Source organism: Oryza glaberrima, chromosome 4, assembly GCF_000147395.1.
Source record: "Oryza glaberrima chromosome 4, OglaRS2, whole genome shotgun sequence".
NCBI classification, from domain to species: domain Eukaryota; kingdom Viridiplantae; phylum Streptophyta; class Magnoliopsida; order Poales; family Poaceae; genus Oryza; species Oryza glaberrima.
The window spans coordinates 13,259,443-13,265,301 of NC_068329.1; the positions used below are offsets into that span (position 1 = coordinate 13,259,443).

Sequence of the window (5,859 nt, forward strand, 5' to 3'; positions counted from 1 at the left end):
GCGTTGTCGTCTGCTCCGGCAGTGTAGAGTACAATGGAGTAGACCTAAAGAAATTCCTCAGGGTCGGTACTTCTATCGTATTTTTCTATTGCTCCCGGTCGAAACTTCTCAGGCCATCCAACCTCTCGTAGAGAATGAGTGAAAGCTCTGCACCCGCTGCTAGGGGCGGTGGGTTGTCGGTGATCATTTACTCATCGCGGATGTCTGTCCGATGAGGAAGATGATGAAGACGACGAGGATGATGAGGAATCACTCGGTTCCGGGGCAGGGTTCCGAGGATGACGCTCGGGTTCTCGTGAGCCTCGTCGCCGCCCATCGTTGTTTTCTCGGCGTCGATCTCCATCGTCGTCGTCGTCGCCGCGTCGACCTCGATTGGTATCGCCTTGCAACCGTTGTTCGTAATTATCACGTTCTCGGCGGTTGTGGCGATTATCACGGTCTCGGTTCTCACTCGGATGTCCTCCTTGCTCTTCGTTCTCACGACGTCGCGAAGAGACGTGATATCGGGAACGATTCTCGTTACCCGCGTGCGTCGTGCTTCTTGGCGACCATTCAGATGGTCGCGGAGATCACTGGTGCCGCGGGGCGGAGGGGTGGCTTGACGAGGTGACGCCCGCTGCTCAGCCAGTTCGCCATTGGCACCGCCGGTTGGCGGTTGTTCTGGCGGTACCCTGGCAGCGGCCTCCTCGAACACGTTGCTGAGGTTAGCCACTGATTCCCGTAGTCGTTCTGTCCATTGTTCAAGATCATCGTTCAGAACGGGATTATAAGGGGTTTCCCTCGGTATCGCGTTGATGGTCCTAATGTGCTGGGCTGGTGTAGCCGATTGATCCTCCGCTTCTGCATTAGCGTGCGCAGATGTGCTGGTCCCATCGATGGTGAATACATCGCGTGGTGTACTCGTTGACGATGAGGCCTGGTCTTCGAGGAAATGTAGAACAGATGGCTCGTGGGGATCGATATTGATTACCCCAACGAATCGATCTGAGATAGCTATCGCTCCTCGTTCACTGTCCACATCTCTAGAAGAGATTTGTGACTGCTGGACCCTAGGAGGTGGCGTCCTCATGGTGCTGAGAAGGACCTTACAGCTAGAAAGGTCGTGATTCTTCGTCTTATGGAAAGAACAATAGACATCACGGGTTGGAGAAGTATGTTGAATTCCACGCTCTTTGCAGGCATGAATGTCGGCTTGTACGTCAAGAAAAACCCAGCAAGCTTGCAAGGTGTGTTTTCTGGTTTTGTGAATAGAACACCAGGACCTAGTTGCCTCGGAAGTTGTCCTTGTCGGGTCGTAATCCTCGTCGGAAGGACAGGATTTGGCCGCATTAGTATCCTTCCCAGGGTTAGATGTCGTCGATGTTCCATTTTCCATTTCTGCGGGAGGATCCTTCGACATGGAGCCGTCACGAATCGTAACCACGTCGTTCTCGGCACCGTGGTGTAGACCGGGAAGACGATTTCCCCTTCTTGAGTCCACACGAGCATTGTTGAAGTTGAAACTCCTTGGTTGATGCCGGGGTTGACGCTGTCGTCGACGAGGCTTGATGGCATAATAGTAGAACCTTGAGCACCAAGTCCCCCTACCTGGCGTGCCACTGTCGACGGGGGATACTAGTAGACCGGATAGAGAGGGTATTGTGGTACGTTGGAACGAGGATCTACGTAATACGACATCAAGCAAACAGAAGACAAGGATTATACTGGTTCAGGCCCCTTGATAGGTAATAGCCCTAATCTAGTTGGTATGGGACAATATGATGGAAACCACAGATTACAAAGAGAATAACGGAACTCGGCAATACCGACAAGATCGTAGTCGAGTTGGTTCGACTAGATCACCCGACGACTTGGCTCCTGTAGGCTCCGGCTTCGTAGGCTGTAGTGGATGTGTTGGCGGTGAGATTCGATGCCTTAGGTCCTCCCCGGGGGGTCCCTTTTATACCGCGGGTCAGTTGATCTCCAAGTAGGACTCGGAGATATCGGACCACTCAAGATATAGTAACGAACCAGTCTTGTCCGAGTAGGACTCCTTCCATCTGTGAATTCTGTTTCCATTACGTGATAGATTTCCATAACGTATACAGGAAATATCCGTATATGCGCGAGCATACCACATCGGTACGCAACATACATCCTAGGATAGAGGATATACCTTATACGTAACCCTGACACTTTGGTGCAGGTATAATGTTTGCTTATGCAATTACTCTATGTCATGACGATGATATTAGAGTAGTATCTAGTAGTTTAGACGTGGTGTCTAGATTACGGGATATCATTATTTGGGGTTATATATTCCGGATGAGAGGTGGGCCGCTGATGGTGATAACTTAGTACGGGTATTCCTCCACGCCTATGTTTAATCCTAAGTTAATTCTCTGGGAAGGGTATTCCTCCGTATTTAGCTCCGGTTGTATGGTCATGACGGGCTGTCGTAAGGAACTCGGCAGTCAGGGGTGGCTTCTCGAAGTACCGGGAGGGCATCGGATAGAGGGTATTAGCTAGTATATCAGTTAACTAGATTGTATGTATACTATGTATATTAGAAGTATAGGAATATATTTTCTTTCTCTTTTCTTTCCTCTTAGCTTAGATCATTTATTATGAGAATGAGTTGTTAGTGCTTGTCTGTTACTCTACCCTTGGATTATCTTAACCGTTGCTAAGAATATAATTATTACAAGTAATATATAAATTATTAGTTAAGTTCTCTCTACAAGATCTTCCCACGGGATAAAATAAATACGATACCCTTGGAATACTCTCGGATGAAATGCTACAATGGTATATCCGTGCACTTGCGGATGAACTCTGTAATCATAATATAACAGAAGTATTTCTGGACCATTGCTAGGAATTATATTTCTAGTAATGTCGTTAAGAAATACCGACAAGCATTTCTGGCGCCACTGCCCGGCAAGATTCATAGTAGAGAATACTTGAACTAATACTTTATATTTACCTCTATATAATCATTTCCTTTGCAGGCTAACCTTGGCTGTTTTCATTCTTTTGTTGAGAAAACATGGTAGTGCATGACTGGTTTCAACCTGCCGGAAAAGTTCAAAGAAAATCCAGAAGCTTTCTTTCGGAGCGTCAGGCCGCGAGTCGTTGCTCCGCAGAAAACTCTACCGACAGAAAAACCAGCCGTACTAGCGCCACCGACCTTCAAGACTATGGCCAGCAAGACTCTTCGCGAGTTCACTGCTCCCTCTGCTGACAATGTGGCAATTGGGCCGCAGGTCAGCATAGGAGACGTAGATTTCGACTTGAAGTCCAGCCTCATCACGATGGCGTAGGCTAGCCCATTCTGTGGCAAGCCTAATGAGGATGCCAATGCTCATCTGCAACAGTTCCTGGAGACGTGTAGCATGTACACCATCATGGGCGTCAGTCCCGAAGCTGTCAGGCTACGACTGTTTCCGTTTTCCCTTCTCGGGAGAGAGAAGGAGTGGTTCTATGCCAACCGTGCTGCTGTCGACACCTGGGACAAAAGCTCTACGGCATTCCTCTCGAAATTCTTCCCAATGGGCAAAACAAATGCCCTTCGTGGAAGGATTTCCAGTTTCCAGCAGACAAGGGATGAGTCTATCCCGGAAGCATGGGAGCGTCTGCAGGAGTACGTGGCTGCCTGTCCTCATCATGGGATGGACGACTGGCTGATCCTACAGAACTTTTACAATGGACTCACCCTGATGTCCCGCGACCACCTGGACGCGGTAGCTGGAGGAGCCTTCTTCTCTAAAACGGTTCAAGGAGCTGTTGAACTCATAGAGAAGATGGTCTCCAATATGGGTTGGAGCGAGGAATGACTCCAGACCCGTCAGCGAGGCATGCATACCGTCAAGGAGACGGAACTGCTTGCTGCCAAGCTGGACCTCCTCATGAAACGCTTGGACGACCACGAGAAAAGGCCATAAGGCACCGTCAAGGCCTTGGACTCTCACGTCACATGTGAGGTCTGCGGCAACACAGGTCATTCTAGGAATAATTGCCCGAAAACCCGTGTGGAGGCGATGTACATGGGCAACAACAACGGGTACTGTCCACAAGGAGGTCAGGGGTGGAACCAACCACGCCCATATTATCAAGGAGGCAACAATAATGGTAACTTCTCTAACCAGTCCTCCTTGAAGGATCTCATTTTTGCGCAAGCCAAAACTACTGATTCACTAAGCAAAAAGCTTGCTGCTAACGATAAGATCCTAGAAAACATAAATGTCAAGTTAGATGGCTTTGTTTCTGCCTTTCAAAATCAGCTGAGCTTTAATAAGATGATAGAAACCCAGTTAGCTCAGTTGGCATCTTTAGTCCCTGCAAATGAATCTGAGAGGATTCCGGGGCAACCCAACTCCTCTGTTGAAAATGTTAAGGCAATCACAACGAGGGGAGGTAAGTCCACTCGTGATCCGCCGTATCCTAACCCTGCAGGAACTAACGGGATGTCAAAAAAAGCGCCATCTAATGACTCGGCTGACAAGGAAGTTCAGCCAGAAAAGACAGTGCCGCAGGAATATTGTCACACATGGTTGCTGCCATTCGCTCAACGGAGTAGGAAACCGTCAGTGGACGAGCAATTCGCTCGCTTTGTTGAAGTAATCCAGAAGATCCACATCAACGTGCCATTGTTGGATGCTATGCAAGTGCCAACATACGCTCGTTATCTCAAGGATATACTCAACAACAAGAGACCACTCCCAACAACGGAGGTGGTCAAGCTGACGGAACAATGCAGCAACGTGATACTCCACAAGCTCTCGGAAAAGAAGAAGGATCTGGGGTGTCCCACGATCACCTGCTCGATCGGGGCATGGCAATTCGACCAGGCCTTGTGCGACCTTGGAGCCAGTGTCAGCGTCATGCCAAAAGATGTTTTCGACAAGCTCAACTTCACGGTGTTGGCACCAACACCGATGCACCTACAACTGGTTGACTCGTCAGTCCGTTACCCAACAGGGATAGCGGTTGATTTTGTGGTGCTAGACATGGACACGGGAAAGGAAATGCCGCTCGTCCTGGCGCGTCCGTTCCTTAGCACCGTAGGAGCCAACATTGACGTGGGAACGGGAAGTATCCGTTTCCATACCAATGGGAAGGAGGAAAAGTTTGAGTTTCTACCGAGGACAGAACAATGCTCCATGGTCAGAATAAAGTACGGGCTGAACCCACAGAATATTCAAGAGGTCGAAGTGGAGCCACCCAAAATGGACAGCCTGGTGAGATTTATGCAGAATTTAGAGTAGTGTAATTGGAGGAAACAACGATGCCCAGGAACCATTATTGGAGGACACCGGTAAAATCACCCGTACCGGCCAAGAAGTTAGAGCAGCCGGCTCAGAAGAAGCCGTCTTCCACACCAAAACCAAAGAAGGTGTGGAGGGAGAAACCAAAGACGCCCGCTCCATCACCTCCGAAGACGGGTGGAAAATCCGTGAACTAAATCGGAAAGGAGGTACGGTCTTGCACGTCGGACCTAAAACGATGCGACCTTCGCCAACAGGTAAATTGGTATGTATCCGCATATTTATTCCAGCAATTTGAATTTTTTGCATCATCACATATTTGAATTTCAAAACTGCATTTAGGATTTTTGAATTTTGAGGAAATTCTTCAAATAAATTTTTGAGAGCAAACCAAGATAAAATTTTCAACGAAAATTCTCTGTGCCACGACCGCACTGACCGTTGGAATCCAACGACCGAAAGTGGGGCCGGTTGGGCCCACTAGGTATTCGGCGGAACACCCTGGTTCGGCCGAACCGGCCAGGCCAACGGTCGGCTGCCTCTTTCTTTGAGGCAATGGCTAGTTGGCCCAACATGTCGGTTTTGACCGTTGTGGGTGCACTACTTAAGCCAA

The 5,859-nt window shown here is 48.9% G+C and overlaps 1 non-coding gene across 1 annotated transcript; it reads right to left on the reverse strand.

The window, feature by feature from the left end:
* Positions 1 to 3,545: 3,545 nt before the first annotated feature.
* LOC127772396 (small nucleolar RNA R71) lies at positions 3,546 to 3,652 on the reverse strand. The gene has a single exon (XR_008017385.1). It is a non-coding gene; the product is annotated as a small nucleolar RNA R71 (small nucleolar RNA).
* Between the last annotated feature and the right edge of the window lie 2,207 nt (positions 3,653 to 5,859).